Here is a 19,095-nt window from a genome sequence, read left to right on the forward strand (position 1 = left end):
GACCAGGATGTGTGCCCGACGCACAGTGAGGCCAAACAGCAGCAAAACATTGGACTTTGGAGCCGAGAAATATTTGTTGTTGAGACATTCAAGGAAATGGGTGGCTTATGCTGGGTAATCCCCAACCTTGAAAGCTTTTAGCAAAGCCCTCTTAGAGGTAAGGTGATGGAGGGGTGTGGCTTTTCGTTGAAAACTTCTCCCTGTCCGATCCATTGTTCTTGAGGACAGGTCATAGTCAGGTCTCAATGTTCCTATCAATCTCCAGCAAACAAATGTCACTCTCTGGGTGACAAGAAAGGGCAAGGTCCCAAGGCACAAGACTCACCCTCTGAGGTCCAGACCCACCTAAGAGAAAGGGGTCCCTGGGAGGGGTGGTGGTCCTCCTGCCATGGAGGGTTTGTCCAGGAGCTGGTCTGGGTCCTCCCACCACTGCCCACGCCTCACAGAGGAGGCAGCTCTGCCTTGGTGGCTCCCTCAGGGCCAGGTCCCAGACGCTTGCTAGCTCTCATCACTGAGGGAGCCGGGTGCACATGACCCAACAGGTCTTAATGCTCCTCAGGCCACCCAAACAGTGGTGGTCAGGTACCCCAGACTGTGAGCCATACCCTTAGGGTCACAGTGGCGGTGTGTGGTAGAGGTTCAACACTGCCTCAAGGCCTGGTCTGGGCCAATGGTCATTCATGGCCTTGGCTCTGGAGCCCTGCAGGACACACCCCCAGCCTGTTCTCTGGGCTCCCCATCACACAAGCTGGCCCAAGGCCGTGTGAGCAGAAGAATGCTGGGGAGAAGGCTGGCACTTGCCTCTTACCTCATGCTCCAGGTCTGAAGGGGCAGCACTCCACTGACTGCTGCCTAACAATGGGCCCCCACTAAAGATGGCTGACAGACAGTGGCTTGCTTGGGGCAGGGGCCCACTACACTGCCCACCAATGGCTGAGCAGGGTGGTCACAGTGGCATTAGTGGTCTCCTGGTAACCATTGCCTGGTAACGGGGCAGTGGGTCACAGTGCACAGCAAGGGCTGCCTGGGAAGGGCTGCATTCAGCTGGCTATGGTACAATTCCCCCTTTTCTTTGGTCCTCTGCAACCCTGAGGAGAATATGTGGGTATGATTTGGATAGAGTGGTTAATCATAAACTCAGCAGCGGATCTCTGTTTTAGGGGACTTGCTTTCAACCTAGATTCCTGGTTCATCTTTTCCCAAGTCTTTCAGGGAATGGGGTGACGACCACTCTAGCTACGTGCTGCTGGAGGAAAGCAAAGCCCTACAGTGCATTCTGAGTTGGAAGCAATGCCACGTTGCAAGTCTTGATCCAAGTCTTATATAAACTTGTATAAGGAATCCAGGAGAATAAGCCTGAAAAGCAGCGTGAGGGTGGCACTCTGGGGGAGACGTTCTGGCAGGTAATCCAGACACGCAGAAGCAGAAGGGAAGACATTGTTGTAAGTTGTTAGGAAGTTGAGGGGAAGAGCTTCCCTTAACGGGAGAACACAGATCAAAATCAGCATTATTGCGAAGCAAATCCATAAACGTTAGTAGCATATGCATCTGTTTACTCAGTTTGTCAAAACTGCATTGGTAAGAGTCTTCTTGAAGTTGAAGCACTTTGGGAAAGCCTCAGCCTAACTATCTGTTAGACACTTAAAGAGGCAAGGTTAAAGATCGCATGACAAGGGGTTGCGAAGGAAGCTTAATCAAGTGGCTCTCATGTAACCGTCAGCATGGCTGACCGATTATCCCAAGGCATACCTGCATTTCAGAAACTTTGTACCCTTTCTAGAATATCGACAGGTGTGCCATGTATCCATCCTGTGTAATTGGAGAAGCTTCTCCCCCATTTCACAATGTTTTCTCTGTAATTTCCATACCAGATATACGACTGAAATAGTCCTCCTTGAGTTGCCTTAAGGGCCCCGCAACTAATCCAAAGTTAACAAAATATTTCAAAACACCTGGTCCAATAAGCTCATCAGTCCTTTGAAGAGAATTCTTCTTTCTTCTCCAAAGTGAGAAGAGATCTTAAAAGCAAATCGAGATCCCTTAAAGGCAGGACAGTTCACATACCATGGTATTGAAAGCAGCATTGCAAGTAAACGTGTTCTCTTGGCAGAGGGGAACCCAATCCAGCCTTGAAAAAAACGCATTTTTAATAACAGTATCCATTTCCCGAAGTGGAGTTTCGTTTCAGCCCAATGATGCATCAAATGTTGGTTTTTGGCTCAACACATTTATCCCACCTTCCTACTCTATCCTGAAATGTGTTCCTTTTCATGAGTTTCTTAGCTTTAATTACATATTTCAATTACAATCCTCAAGTCCTTAACACCTTCACTTAGTGAAAACCAAGAAGCAAGCAATTGTCAGCTGGATGCCATACCAGCATTTCTGATTGCAAACGGATGCTTTTGAGACCTTCTGCTAAGTAGGCAAAGGTAGGGAATCTTAGATGTGCCCAGCATCCAATGTTCCAATCCTCTATCCTCTTTGAAATGACCCGGAGAGTCAAGGAATGCTTGCCACTTACCTTGGTGAAGTTTCATGCTACCCAAATCTAGAGAGGCCATTTAGAAAGACTTCAAGTGTCATCATTTCAACTTATGGTCCTTGCTGTCAAATTGGCAACAGATATAAGGTCTTTTTGGATCTCTAAGAAACCTAGGGACTGCAGAAGGTTTATACTTCAGAATGCAAGAAGCTTAAGGCAGCTTCCATACCAGATATCAGTTCAGTACTAGCTATTTGCCAGATCATCAGGACCTGAAATCCATGGAGGCCAATTCTCTCCAGAGGAGGAAGTATTGAATAGGTAAGTGCTTCCCTTTCAGTGAAGTGGAGCTCATTTACACATCAACTCGGCAGTTGATGTCAATTGCCTTATCCCTAAAAGTGGCCCAAATCTGGAGAATGCACCTGAAAGGGGTGCGTTGGGGAAGCACATTTGAGTTTCCCAGAGCCACAACACTTTCACACAAAACAAACGCAAAAGTACATGCAGAAAAGAAACTCTCAGTCCTGAGGACCAAAGCAAATGGTGAGGATGAACAACATCCTCAGTGTTTTCGAACTACGTTCCCTCATTTTAACAACAAAATGACAAACAACATGCAAATTGAAAGATAGGGAGTCAGGACCACAGTTGTCATGCCTACTGACCTGGGAAGCAGAAAGAGCCAAAAAGGAAAAAGCAAAGAAATTAGGAAAAGTTCAATTTGCTTCATTAACTTCCACATGTCTCCTGGAAATATGCTCGTTTTCTCAGGGTCACAATGATGAAAACCAAAAGGATTTCACTGAACAAACTTTCTCTAACTGAATATTTTACATAGACTGGTTTTGGAGATATGAAAATGATTCATTTGATGCCATGTTTCACCAGAATCTGTAGAATATGCTGGCCATGCAATGTAAAAAAAAAAAAAAAAATACTTGCTTGTCCCTTAGCGGACTACAAGATGGACTAGAGCTCTGCTGATCACAGCAGGTGTTATCCAATAGCAGAGAGACAAATGCAATGCCAAAAGGTCTCTCAGGATCGCAGTTCCCAGGCACCAAAGGGCAGATTCCTACCCATTGGAAAGGGAATATGTCAACCAATGTTCCACCACAGCTGAAACACAATGCAGGAGGGAATGATACCTAGTTGGATCATATGCAAGCTCCGTTACTGACCAAAGACGTCTCAAGTACTCAATGCAAGTGCTGTTTCACACACCTACAATGTACGAATCACAAAGAGGATCCCACAAACCAAAGCACAGACTGCCGTGATTAACACCACATTGACACACACAAACACATGAAGAACAAATAAACACTCCAATCACAAAGACAGAAAGCCAGAGAAGGCATTTTGGCAACTTCCACTTCCACTCCCACATGGAGGCCCCCAGTTCTCAAGAGGGAATGGACTCAGAGGGGCTCCCATCCGCTAAGGGGAGCAGCCCAGTTGGAGTAGACCTATTTCCCAGCCTGTGCAAGCTGGAGCGACTTACCCCCAAATGACATGAACTGTATACCACTGCTCTGGACATGTCTCCAAGACAAGCAGCCTCGTGCTGTAGGGCAGCCACTGCATATCAGGGAGAATCCCTGCCAGTATCCTGGAGCCAAATGTACTCTGGCATGTGCTGGGAAGTATAAATGGCGACGCCCCTGATCGAGATCAATACACCATGGGCACAGACCTCCTGGCTGGCTCGCTATAATTGGTAACCAAAGACCAGGATGTGTGCCCGACGCACAGTGAGGCCAAACAGCAGCAAAACATTGGACTTTGGAGCCGAGAAATATTTGTTGTTGAGACATTCAAGGAAATGGGTGGCTTATGCTGGGTAATCCCCAACCTTGAAAGCTTTTAGCAAAGCCCTCTTAGAGGTAAGGTGATGGAGGGGTGTGGCTTTTCGTTGAAAACTTCTCCCTGTCCGATCCATTGTTCTTGAGGACAGGTCATAGTCAGGTCTCAATGTTCCTATCAATCTCCAGCAAACAAATGTCACTCTCTGGGTGACAAGAAAGGGCAAGGTCCCAAGGCACAAGACTCACCCTCTGAGGTCCAGACCCACCTAAGAGAAAGGGGTCCCTGGGAGGGGTGGTGGTCCTCCTGCCATGGAGGGTATGTCCAGGAGCTGGTCTGGGTCCTCCCACCACTGCCCACGCCTCACAGAGGAGGCAGCTCTGCCTTGGTGGCTCCCTCAGGGCCAGGTCCCAGACGCTTGCTAGCTCTCATCACTGAGGGAGCCGGGTGCACATGACCCAACAGGTCTTAATGCTCCTCAGGCCACCTAAACAGTGGTGGTCAGGTACCCCAGACTGTGAGCCATACCCTTAGGGTCACAGTGGCGGTGTGTGGTAGAGGTTCAACACTGCCTCAAGGCCTGGTCTGGGCCAATGGTCATTCATGGCCTTGGCTCTGGAGCCCTGCAGGACACACCCCCAGCCTGTTCTCTGGGCTCCCCATCACACAAGCTGGCCCAAGGCCGTGTGAGCAGAAGAATGCTGGGGAGAAGGCTGGCACTTGCCTCTTACCTCATGCTCCAGGTCTGAAGGGGCAGCACTCCACTGACTGCTGCCTAACAATGGGCCCCCACTAAAGATGGCTGACAGACAGTGGCTTGCTTGGGGCAGGGGCCCACTACACTGCCCACCAATGGCTGAGCAGGGTGGTCACAGTGGCATTAGTTGTCTCCTGGTAACCATTGCCTGGTAACGGGGCAGTGGGTCACAGTGCACAGCAAGGGCTGCCTGGGAAGGGCTGCATTCAGCTGGCTATGGTACAATTCCCCCTTTTCTTTGGTCCTCTGCAACCCTGAGGAGAATATGTGGGTATGATTTGGATAGAGTGGTTAATCATAAACTCAGCAGCGGATCTCTGTTTTAGGGGACTTGCTTTCAACCTAGATTCCTGGTTCATCTTTTCCCAAGTCTTTCAGGGAATGGGGTGACGACCACTCTAGCTACGTGCTGCTGGAGGAAAGCAAAGCCCTACAGTGCATTCTGAGTTGGAAGCAATGCCACGTTGCAAGTCTTGATCCAAGTCTTATATAAACTTGTATAAGGAATCCAGGAGAATAAGCCTGAAAAGCAGCGTGAGGGTGGCACTCTGGGGGAGACGTTCTGGCAGGTAATCCAGACACGCAGAAGCAGAAGGGAAGACATTGTTGTAAGTTGTTAGGAAGCTGAGGGGAAGAGCTTCCCTTAACGGGAGAACACAGATCAAAATCAGCATTATTGCGAAGCAAATCCATAAACGTTAGTAGCATATGCATCTGTTTACTCAGTTTGTCAAAACTGCATTGGTAAGAGTCTTCTTGAAGTTGAAGCACTTTGGGAAAGCCTCAGCCTAACTATCTGTTAGACACTTAAAGAGGCAAGGTTAAAGATCGCATGACAAGGGGTTGCGAAGGAAGCTTAATCAAGTGGCTCTCATGTAACCGTCAGCATGGCTGACCGATTATCCCAAGGCATACCTGCATTTCAGAAACTTTGTACCCTTTCTAGAATATCGACAGGTGTGCCATGTATCCATCCTGTGTAATTGGAGAAGCTTCTCCCCCATTTCACAATGTTTTCTCTGTAATTTCCATACCAGATATACGACTGAAATAGTCCTCCTTGAGTTGCCTTAAGGGCCCCGCAACTAATCCAAAGTTAACAAAATATTTCAAAACACCTGGTCCAATAAGCTCATCAGTCCTTTGAAGAGAATTCTTCTTTCTTCTCCAAAGTGAGAAGAGATCTTAAAAGCAAATCGAGATCCCTTAAAGGCAGGACAGTTCACATACCATGGTATTGAAAGCAGCATTGCAAGTAAACGTGTTCTCTTGGCAGAGGGGAACCCAATCCAGCCTTGAAAAAAACGCATTTTTAATAACAGTATCCATTTCCCGAAGTGGAGTTTCGTTTCAGCCCAATGATGCATCAAATGTTGGTTTTTGGCTCAACACATTTATCCCACCTTCCTACTCTATCCTGAAATGTGTTCCTTTTCATGAGTTTCTTAGCTTTAATTACATATTTCAATTACAATCCTCAAGTCCTTAACACCTTCACTTAGTGAAAACCAAGAAGCAAGCAATTGTCAGCTGGATGCCATACCAGCATTTCTGATTGCAAACGGATGCTTTTGAGACCTTCTGCTAAGTAGGCAAAGGTAGGGAATCTTAGATGTGCCCAGCATCCAATGTTCCAATCCTCTATCCTCTTTGAAATGACCCGGAGAGTCAAGGAATGCTTGCCACTTACCTTGGTGAAGTTTCATGCTACCCAAATCTAGAGAGGCCATTTAGAAAGACTTCAAGTGTCATCATTTCAACTTATGGTCCTTGCTGTCAAATTGGCAACAGATATAAGGTCTTTTTGGATCTCTAAGAAACCTAGGGACCGCAGAAGGTTTATACTTCAGAATGCAAGAAGCTTAAGGCAGCTTCCATACCAGATATCAGTTCAGTACTAGCTAATTGCCAGATCATCAGGACCTGAAATCCATGGAGGCCAATTCTCTCAAGAGGAGGAAGTATTGAATTGGTAAGTGCTTCCCTTTCAGTGAAATAGAGCTCATTTACACATCAACTCGGCAGTTGATGTCAATTGCCTTATCCCAAAAAGTGGCCCAAATCTGGAGAATGCACCTGAAAGGGGTGCGTTGGGGAAGCACATTTGAGTTTCCCAGAGCCACAACACTTTCACACAAAACAAACGCAAAAGTACATGCACAAAAGAAACTCTCAGTCCTGAGGACCAAAGCAAAGGGTGAGGATGAACAACATCCTCAATGTTTTCGAACTACGTTCCCTCATTTTAACAACAAAACGACAAACAGCATGCAAATTGAAAGATAGGGAATCAGGACCACAGTTGTCATGCCTACTGACCTGGGAAGCAGAAAGAGCCAAAAAGGAAAAAAGCAAAGAAATTAGGAAAAGTTCAATTTGCTTCATTAACTTCCACATGTCTCCTGGAAATATGCTCGTTTTCTCAGGGTCACAATGATGAAAACCAAAAGGATTTCACTGAGCAAACTTTCTCTAACTGAATATTTTACATAGACTGGTTTTGGAGATATGAAAATGATTCATTTGATGCCATGTTTCACCAGAATCTGTAGAATATGCTGGCCATGCAATGTAAAAAAAAAAAAAAATACTTGCTTGTCCCTTAGCGGACTACAAGATGGACTAGAGCTCTGCTGATCACAGCAGGTGTTATCCAATAGCAGAGAGACAAATGCAATGCCAAAAGGTCTCTCAGGATCGCAGTTCCCAGGCACCAAAGGGCAGATTCCTACCCATTGGAAAGGGAATATGTCAACCAATGTTCCACCACAGCTGAAACACAATGCAGGAGGGAATGATACCTAGTTGGATCATATGCAAGCTCCGTTACTGACCAAAGACGTCTCAAGTACTCAATGCAAGTACTGTTTCACACACCTACAAAGTACGAATCACAAAGAGGATCCCACAAACCAAAGCACAGACTGCCGTGATTAACACCACATTGACACACACAAACACATGAAGAACAAATAAACACTCCAATCACAAAGACAGAAAGCCAGAGAAGGCATTTTGTCAACTTCCACTTCCACTCCCACATGGAGGCCCCCAGTTCTCAAGAGGGAATGGACTCAGAGGGGCTCACATCCGCTAAAGGGAGCAGCCCAGTTGGAGTAGACCTATTTCCCAGCCTGTGCAAGCTGGAGCGACTTACCCCCAAATGACATGAACTGTATACCACTGCTCTGGACATGTCTCCAAGACAAGCAGCCTCGTGCTGTAGGGCAGCCACTGCATATCAGGGAGAATCCCTGCCAGTATCCTGGAGCCAAATGTACTCTGGCATGTGCTGGGAACTATAAATGGCGACGCCCCTGATCGAGATCAATACACCATGGGCACAGACCTCCTGGCTGGCTCGCTATAATTGGTAACCAAAGACCAGGATGTGTGCCCGACGCACAGTGAGGCCAAACAGCAGCAAAACATTGGACTTTGGAGCCGAGAAATATTTGTTGTTGAGACATTCAAGGAAATGGGTGGCTTATGCTGGGTAATCCCCAACCTTGAAAGCTTTTAGCAAAGCCCTCTTAGAGGTAAGGTGATGGAGGGGTGTGGCTGTTCGTTGAAAACTTCTCCCTGTCCGATCCATTGTTCTTGAGGACAGGTCATAGTCAGGTCTCAATGTTCCTATCAATCTCCAGCAAACAAATGTCACTCTCTGGGTGACAAGAAAGGGCAAGGTCCCAAGGCACAAGACTCACCCTCTGAGGTCCAGACCCACCTAAGAGAAAGGGGACCCTGGGAGGGGTGGTGGTCCTCCTGCCATGGAGGGTTTGTCCAGGAGCTGGTCTGGGTCCTCCCCCCAGTGCCCACACCTCACAGAGGAGGCAGCTCTGCCTTGGTGGCTCCCTCAGGGCCAGGTCCCAGACGCTTGCTAGCTCTCATCACTGAGGGAGCCGGGTGCACGACCCAACAGGTCTTAATGCTCCTCAGGCCACCCAAACAGTGGTGGTCAGGTACCCCAGACTGTGAGCCATACCCTTAGGGTCACAGTGGCGGTGTGTGGTAGAGGTTCAACACTGCCTCAAGGCCTGGTCTGGGCCAATGGTCATTCATGGCCTTGGCTCTGGGGCCCTGCAGGACACACCCACAGCCTGTTCTCTGGGCTCCCTATCACACAAGCTGGCCCAAGGCCGTGTGAGCAGAAGAATGCTGGGGAGAAGGCTGGCACTTGCCCCTTACCTCATGCTCCAGGTCTGAAGGGGCAGCACTCCACTGACTGCTGCCTAACAAAGGGCCCCCGCTAAAGATGGCTGACAGACAGTGGCTTGCTTGGGGCAGGGGCCCACTACACTGCCCACCAATGGCTGAGCAGGGTGGTCACAGTGGCATTAGTGGTCTCCTGGTAACCATTGCCTGGTAACGGGGCAGTGGGTCACAGTGCACAGCAAGGGCTGCCTGGGAAGGGCTGCATTCAGCTGGCTATGGTACAATTCCCCCTTTTCTTTGGTCCTCTGCAACCCTGAGGAGAATATGTGGGTATGATTTGGATAGAGTGGTTAATCATAAACTCAGCAGCGGATCTCTGTTTTAGGGGACTTGCTTTCAACCTAGATTCCTGGTTCATCTTTTCCCAAGTCTTTCATGGAATGGGGTGACGACCACTCTAGCTACGTGCTGCTGGAGGAAAGCAAAGCCCTACAGTGCATTCTGAGTTGGAAGCAATGCCACGTTGCAAGTCTTGATCCAAGTCTTATATAAACTTGTATAAGGAATCCAGGAGAATAAGCCTGAAAAGCAGCGTGAGGGTGGCACTCTGGGGGAGACGTTCTGGCAGGTAATCCAGACACGCAGAAGCAGAAGGGAAGAAATTGTTGTAAGTTGTTAGGAAGTTGAGGGGAAGAGCTTCCCTTAACGGGAGAACACAGATCAAAATCAGCATTATTGCGAAGCAAATCCATAAACGTTAGTAGCATATGCATCTGTTTACTCAGTTTGTCAAAACTGCATTGGTAAGAGTCTTCTTGAAGTTGAAGCACTTTGGGAAAGCCTCAGCCTAACTATCTGTTAGACACTTAAAGAGGCAAGGTTAAAGATCGCATGACAAGGGGTTGAGAAGGAAGCTTAATCAAGTGGCTCTCATGTAACCGTCAGCATGGCTGACCGATTATCCCAAGGCATACCTGCATTTCAGAAACTTTGTACCCTTTCTAGAATATCGACAGGTGTGCCATGTATCCATCCTGTGTAATTGGAGAAGCTTCTCCCCCATTTCACAATGTTTTCTCTGTAATTTCCATACCAGATATACGACTGAAATAGTCCTCCTTGAGTTGCCTTAAGGGCCCCGCAACTAATCCAAAGTTAACAAAATATTTCAAAACACCTGGTCCAATAAGCTCATCAGTCCTTTGAAGAGAATTCTTCTTTCTTCTCCAAAGTGAGAAGAGATCTTAAAAGCAAATCGAGATCCCTTAAAGGCAGGACAGTTCACATACCATGGTATTGAAAGCAGCATTCCAAGTAAACGTGTTCTCTTGGCAGAGGGGAACCCAATCCAGCCTTGAAAAAAACGTATTTTTAATAACAGTATCCATTTCCCGAAGTGGAGTTTCGTTTCAGCCCAATGATGCATCAAATGTTGGTTTTTGGCTCAACACATTTATCCCACCTTCCTACTCTATCCTGAAATGTGTTCCTTTTCATGAGTTTCTTAGCTTTAATTACATATTTCGATTACAATCCTCAAGTCCTTAACACCTTCACTTAGTGAAAACCAAGAAGCAAGCAATTGTCAGCTGGATGCCATACCAGCATTTCTGATTGCAAACGGATGCTTTTGAGACCTTCTGCTAAGTAGGCAAAGGTAGGGAATCTTAGATGTGCCCAGCATCCAATGTTCCAATCCTCTATCCTCTTTGAAATGACCCGGAGAGTCAAGGAATGCTTGCCACTTACCTTGGTGAAGTTTCATGCTACCCAAATCTAGAGAGGCCATTTAGAAAGACTTCAAGTGTCATCATTTCAACTTATGGTCCTTGCTGTCAAATTGGCAACAGATATAAGGTCTTTTTGGATCTCTAAGAAACCTAGGGACCGCAGAAGGTTTATACTTCAGAATGCAAGAAGCTTAAGGCAGCTTCCATACCAGATATCAGTTCAGTACTAGCTAATTGCCAGATCATCAGGACCTGAAATCCATGGAGGCCAATTCTCTCAAGAGGAGGAAGTATTGAATTGGTAAGTGCTTCCCTTTCAGTGAAATAGAGCTCATTTACACATCAACTCGGCAGTTGATGTCAATTGCCTTATCCCAAAAAGTGGCCCAAATCTGGAGAATGCACCTGAAAGGGGTGCGTTGGGGAAGCACATTTGAGTTTCCCAGAGCCACAACACTTTCACACAAAACAAACGCAAAAGTACATGCACAAAAGAAACTCTCAGTCCTGAGGACCAAAGCAAAGGGTGAGGATGAACAACATCCTCAATGTTTTCGAACTACGTTCCCTCATTTTAACAACAAAACGACAAACAGCATGCAAATTGAAAGATAGGGAATCAGGACCACAGTTGTCATGCCTACTGACCTGGGAAGCAGAAAGAGCCAAAAAGGAAAAAAGCAAAGAAATTAGGAAAAGTTCAATTTGCTTCATTAACTTCCACATGTCTCCTGGAAATATGCTCGTTTTCTCAGGGTCACAATGATGAAAACCAAAAGGATTTCACTGAGCAAACTTTCTCTAACTGAATATTTTACATAGACTGGTTTTGGAGATATGAAAATGATTCATTTGATGCCATGTTTCACCAGAATCTGTAGAATATGCTGGCCATGCAATGTAAAAAAAAAAAAAAAATACTTGCTTGTCCCTTAGCGGACTACAAGATGGACTAGAGCTCTGCTGATCACAGCAGGTGTTATCCAATAGCAGAGAGACAAATGCAATGCCAAAAGGTCTCTCAGGATCGCAGTTCCCAGGCACCAAAGGGCAGATTCCTACCCATTGGAAAGGGAATATGTCAACCAATGTTCCACCACAGCTGAAACACAATGCAGGAGGGAATGATACCTAGTTGGATCATATGCAAGCTCCGTTACTGACCAAAGACGTCTCAAGTACTCAATGCAAGTGCTGTTTCACACACCTACAAAGTACGAATCACAAAGAGGATCCCACAAACCAAAGCACAGACTGCCGTGATTAACACCACATTGACACACACAAACACATGAAGAACAAATAAACACTCCAATCACAAAGACAGAAAGCCAGAGAAGGCATTTTGTCAACTTCCACTTCCACTCCCACATGGAGGCCCCCAGTTCTCAAGAGGGAATGGACTCAGAGGGGCTCACATCCGCTAAAGGGAGCAGCCCAGTTGGAGTAGACCTATTTCCCAGCCTGTGCAAGCTGGAGCGACTTACCCCCAAATGACATGAACTGTATACCACTGCTCTGGACATGTCTCCAAGACAAGCAGCCTCGTGCTGTAGGGCAGCCACTGCATATCAGGGAGAATCCCTGCCAGTATCCTGGAGCCAAATGTACTCTGGCATGTGCTGGGAACTATAAATGGCGACGCCCCTGATCGAGATCAATACACCATGGGCACAGACCTCCTGGCTGGCTCGCTATAATTGGTAACCAAAGACCAGGATGTGTGCCCGACGCACAGTGAGGCCAAACAGCAGCAAAACATTGGACTTTGGAGCCGAGAAATATTTGTTGTTGAGACATTCAAGGAAATGGGTGGCTTATGCTGGGTAATCCCCAACCTTGAAAGCTTTTAGCAAAGCCCTCTTAGAGGTAAGGTGATGGAGGGGTGTGGCTGTTCGTTGAAAACTTCTCCCTGTCCGATCCATTGTTCCTGAGGACAGGTCATAGTCAGGTCTCAATGTTCCTATCCATCTCCAGCAAACAAATGTCACTCTCTGGGTGACAAGAAAGGGCAAGGTCCCAAGGCACAAGACTCACCCTCTGAGGTCCAGACCCACCTAAGAGAAAGGGGACCCTGGGAGGGGTGGTGGTCCTCCTGCCATGGAGGGTTTGTCCAGGAGCTGGTCTGGGTCCTCCCCCCAGTGCCCACGCCTCACAGAGGAGGCAGCTCTGCCTTGGTGGCTCCCTCAGGGCCAGGTCCCAGACGCTTGCTAGCTCTCATCACTGAGGGAGCCGGGTGCACATGACCCAACAGGTCTTAATGCTCCTCAGGCCACCCAAACAGTGGTGGTCAGGTACCCCAGACTGTGAGCCATACCCTTAGGGTCACAGTGGCGGTGTGTGGTAGAGGTTCAACACTGCCTCAAGGCCTGGTCTGGGCCAATGGTCATTCATGGCCTTGGCTCTGGGGCCCTGCAGGACACACCCACAGCCTGTTCTCTGGGCTCCCTATCACACAAGCTGGCCCAAGGCCGTGTGAGCAGAAGAATGCTGGGGAGAAGGCTGGCACTTGCCTCTTACCTCATGCTCCAGGTCTGAAGGGGCAGCACTCCACTGACTGCTGCCTAACAAAGGGCCCCCGCTAAAGATGGCTGACAGACAGTGGCTTGCTTGGGGCAGGGGCCCACTACACTGCCCACCAATGGCTGAGCAGGGTGGTCACAGTGGCATTAGTGGTCTCCTGGTAACCATTGCCTGGTAACGGGGCAGTGGGTCACAGTGCACAGCAAGGGCTGCCTGGGAAGGGCTGCATTCAGCTGGCTATGGTACAATTCCCCCTTTTCTTTGGTCCTCTGCAACCCTGAGGAGAATATGTGGGTATGATTTGGATAGAGTGGTTAATCATAAACTCAGCAGCGGATCTCTGTTTTAGGGGACTTGCTTTCAACCTAGATTCCTGGTTCATCTTTTCCCAAGTCTTTCAGGGAATGGGGTGACGACCACTCTAGCTACGTGCTGCTGGAGGAAAGCAAAGCCCTACAGTGCATTCTGAGTTGGAAGCAATGCCACGTTGCAAGTCTTGATCCAAGTCTTATATAAACTTGTATAAGGAATCCAGGAGAATAAGCCTGAAAAGCAGCGTGAGGGTGGCACTCTGGGGGAGACGTTCTGGCAGGTAATCCAGACACGCAGAAGCAGAAGGGAAGACATTGTTGTAAGTTGTTAGGAAGTTGAGGGGAAGAGCTTCCCTTAACGGGAGAACACAGATCAAAATCAGCATTATTGCGAAGCAAATCCATAAACGTTAGTAGCATATGCATCTGTTTACTCAGTTTGTCAAAACTGCATTGGTAAGAGTCTTCTTGAAGTTGAAGCACTTTGGGAAAGCCTCAGCCTAACTATCTGTTAGACACTTAAAGAGGCAAGGTTAAAGATCGCATGACAAGGGGTTGAGAAGGAAGCTTAATCAAGTGGCTCTCATGTAACCGTCAGCATGGCTGACCGATTATCCCAAGGCATACCTGCATTTCAGAAACTTTGTACCCTTTCTAGAATATCGACAGGTGTGCCATGTATCCATCCTGTGTAATTGGAGAAGCTTCTCCCCCATTTCACAATGTTTTCTCTGTAATTTCCATACCAGATATACGACTGAAATAGTCCTCCTTGAGTTGCCTTAAGGGCCCCGCAACTAATCCAAAGTTAACAAAATATTTCAAAACACCTGGTCCAATAAGCTCATCAGTCCTTTGAAGAGAATTCTTCTTTCTTCTCCAAAGTGAGAAGAGATCTTAAAAGCAAATCGAGATCCCTTAAAGGCAGGACAGTTCACATACCATGGTATTGAAAGCAGCATTCCAAGTAAACGTGTTCTCTTGGCAGAGGGGAACCCAATCCAGCCTTGAAAAAAACGTATTTTTAATAACAGTATCCATTTCCCGAAGTGGAGTTTCGTTTCAGCCCAATGATGCATCAAATGTTGGTTTTTGGCTCAACACATTTATCCCACCTTCCTACTCTATCCTGAAATGTGTTCCTTTTCATGAGTTTCTTAGCTTTAATTACATATTTCGATTACAATCCTCAAGTCCTTAACACCTTCACTTAGTGAAAACCAAGAAGCAAGCAATTGTCAGCTGGATGCCATACCAGCATTTCTGATTGCAAACGGATGCTTTTGAGACCTTCTGCTAAGTAGGCAAAGGTAGGGAATCTTAGATGTGCCCAGCATCCAATGTTCCAATCCTCTATCCTCTTTGAAATGACCCGGAGAGTCAAGGAATGCTTGCCACTTACCTTGGTGAAGTTTCATGCTACCCAAATCTAGAGAGGCCATTTAGAAAGACTTCAAGTGTCATCATTTCAACTTATGGTCCTTGCTGTCAAATTGGCAACAGATATAAGGTCTTTTTGGATCTCTAAGAAACCTAGGGACCGCAGAAGGTTTATACTTCAGAATGCAAGAAGCTTAAGGCAGCTTCCATACCAGATATCAGTTCAGTACTAGCTAATTGCCAGATCATCAGGACCTGAAATCCATGGAGGCCAATTCTCTCAAGAGGAGGAAGTATTGAATTGGTAAGTGCTTCCCTTTCAGTGAAATAGAGCTCATTTACACATCAACTCGGCAGTTGATGTCAATTGCCTTATCCCAAAAAGTGGCCCAAATCTGGAGAATGCACCTGAAAGGGGTGCGTTGGGGAAGCACATTTGAGTTTCCCAGAGCCACAACACTTTCACACAAAACAAACGCAAAAGTACATGCACAAAAGAAACTCTCAGTCCTGAGGACCAAAGCAAAGGGTGAGGATGAACAACATCCTCAATGTTTTCGAACTACGTTCCCTCATTTTAACAACAAAACGACAAACAGCATGCAAATTGAAAGATAGGGAATCAGGACCACAGTTGTCATGCCTACTGACCTGGGAAGCAGAAAGAGCCAAAAAGGAAAAAGCAAAGAAATTAGGAAAAGTTCAATTTGCTTCATTAACTTCCACATGTCTCCTGGAAATATGCTCGTTTTCTCAGGGTCACAATGATGAAAACCAAAAGGATTTCACTGAGCAAACTTTCTCTAACTGAATATTTTACATAGACTGGTTTTGGAGATATGAAAATGATTCATTTGATGCCATGTTTCACCAGAATCTGTAGAATATGCTGGCCATGCAATGTAAAAAAAAAAAAAAAATACTTGCTTGTCCCTTAGCGGACTACAAGATGGACTAGAGCTCTGCTGATCACAGCAGGTGTTATCCAATAGCAGAGAGACAAATTCAATGCCAAAAGGTCTCTCAGGATCGCAGTTCCCAGGCACCAAAGGGCAGATTCCTACCCATTGGAAAGGGAATATGTCAACCAATGTTCCACCACAGCTGAAACACAATGCAGGACGGAATGATACCTAGTTGGATCATATGCAAGCTCCGTTACTGACCAAAGACGTCTCAAGTACTCAATGCAAGTGCTGTTTCACACACCTACAAAGTACGAATCACAAACAGGATCCCACAAACCAAAGCACAGACTGCCGTGATTAACACCACATTGACACACACAAACACATGAAGAACAAATGAACACTCCAATCACAAAGACAGAAAGCCAGAGAAGGCATTTTGTCAACTTCCACTTCCACTCCCACATGGAGGCCCCCAGTTCTCAAGAGGGAATGGACTCAGAGGGGCTCACATCCGCTAAGGGGAGCAGCCCAGTTGGAGTAGACCTATTTCCCAGCCTGTGCAAGCTGGAGCGACTTACCCCCAAATGACATGAACTGTATACCACTGCTCTGGACATGTCTCCAAGACAAGCAGCCTCGTGCTGTAGGGCAGCCACTGCATATCAGGGAGAATCCCTGCCAGTATCCTGGAGCCAAATGTACTCTGGCATGTGCTGGGAACTATAAATGGCGACGCCCCTGATCGAGATCAATACACCATGGGCACAGACCTCCTGGCTGGCTCACTATAATTGGTAACCAAAGACCAGGATGTGTGCCCGACGCACAGTGAGGCCAAACAGCAGCAAAACATTGGACTTTGGAGCCGAGAAATATTTGTTGTTGAGACATTCAAGGAAATGGGTGGCTTATGCTGGGTAATCCCCAACCTTGAAAGCTTTTAGCAAAGCCCTCTTAGAGGTAAGGTGATGGAGGGGTGTGGCTTTTCGTTGAAAACTTCTCCCTGTCCGATCCATTGTTCTTGAGGACAGGTCATAGTCAGGTCTCAATGTTCCTATCAATCTCCAGCAAACAAATGTCACTCTCTGGGTGACAAGAAAGGGCAAGGTCCCAAGGCACAAGACTCACCCTCTGAGGTCCAGACCCACCTAAGAGAAAGGGGACCCTGGGAGGGGTGGTGGTCCTCCTGCCATGGAGGGTTTGTCCAGGAGCTGGTCTGGGTCCTCCCCCCAGTGCCCACGCCTCACAGAGGAGGCAGCTCTGCCTTGGTGGCTCCCTCAGGGCCAGGTCCCAGACGCTTGCTAGCTCTCATCACTGAGGGAGCCGGGTGCACATGACCCAACAGGTCTTAATGCTCCTCAGGCCACCCAAACAGTGGTGGTCAGGTACCCCAGACTGTGAGCCATACCCTTAGGGTCACAGTGGCGGTGTGTGGTAGAGGTTCAACACTGCCTCAAGGCCTGGTCTGGGCCAATGGTCATTCATGGCCTTGGCTCTGGGGCCCTGCAGGACACACCCACAGCCTGTTCTCTGGGCTCCCTATCACACAAGCTGGCCCAAGGCCGTGTGAGCAGAAGAATGCTGGGGAGAAGGCTGGCACTTGCCTCTTACCTCATGCTCCAGGTCTGAAGGGGCAGCACTCCACTGACTGCTTCCTAACAAAGGGCCCCCGCTAAAGATGGCTGACAGACAGTGGCTTGCTTGGGGCAGGGGCCCACTACACTGCCCACCAATGGCTGAGCAGGGTGGTCACAGTGGCATTAGTGGTCTCCTGGTAACCATTGCCTGGTAACGGGGCAGTGGGTCACAGTGCACAGCAAGGGCTGCCTGGGAAGGGCTGCATTCATCTGGCTATGGTACAATTCCCCCTTTTCTTTGGTCCTCTGCAACCCTGAGGAGAATATGTGGGTATGATTTGGATAGAGTGGTTAATCATAAACTCAGCAGCGGATCTCTGTTTTAGGGGACTTGCTTTCAACCTAGATTCCTGGTTCATCTTTTCCCAAGTCTTTCAGGGAATGGGGTGACGACCACTCTAGCTACGTGCTGCTGGAGGAAAGCAAAGCCCTACAGTGCATTCTGAGTTGGAAGCAATGCCACGTTGCAAGTCTTGATCCAAGTCTTATATAAACTTGTATAAGGAATCCAGGAGAATAAGCCTGAAAAGCAGCGTGAGGGTGGCACTCTGGGGGAGACGTTCTGGCAGGTAATCCAGACACGCAGAAGCAGAAGGGAAGACATTGTTGTAAGTTGTTAGGAAGTTGAGGGGAAGAGCTTCCCTTAACGGGAGAACACAGATCAAAATCAGCATTATTGCGAAGCAAATCCATAAACGTTAGTAGCATATGCATCTGTTTACTCAGTTTGTCAAAACTGCATTGGTAAGAGTCTTCTTGAAGTTGAAGCACTTTGGGAAAGCCTCAGCCTAACTATCTGTTAGACACTTAAAGAGGCAAGGTTAAAGATCGCATGACAAGGGGTTGCGAAGGAAGCTTAATCAAGTGGCTCTCATGTAACCGTCAGCATGGCTGACCGATTATCCCAAGGCATACCTGCATTTCATAAACTTTGTACCCTTTCTAGAATATCGACAGGTGTGCCATGTATCCATCCTGTGTAATTGGAGAAGCTTCTCCCCCATTTCACAATGTTTTCTCTGTAATTTCCATACCAGATATACGACTGAAATAGTCCTCCTTGAGTTGCCTTAAGGGCCCCGCAACTAATCCAAAGTTAACAAAATATTTCAAAACACCTGGTCCAATAAGCTCATCAGTCCTTTGAAGAGAATTCTTCTTTCTTCTCCAAAGTGAGAAGAGATCTTAAAAGCAAATCGAGATCCCTTAAAGGCAGGACAGTTCACATACCATGGTATTGAAAGCAGCATTCCAAGTAAACGTGTTCTCTTGGCAGAGGGGAACCCAATCCAGCCTTGAAAAAAACGTATTTTTAATAACAGTATCCATTTCCCGAAGTGGAGTTTCGTTTCAGCCCAATGATGCATCAAATGTTGGTTTTTGGCTCAACACATTTA

Source organism: Hippopotamus amphibius, chromosome 10 (genome assembly GCF_030028045.1).
Source record: "Hippopotamus amphibius kiboko isolate mHipAmp2 chromosome 10, mHipAmp2.hap2, whole genome shotgun sequence".
Classification (NCBI taxonomy): Eukaryota; Metazoa; Chordata; class Mammalia; order Artiodactyla; family Hippopotamidae; genus Hippopotamus; species Hippopotamus amphibius.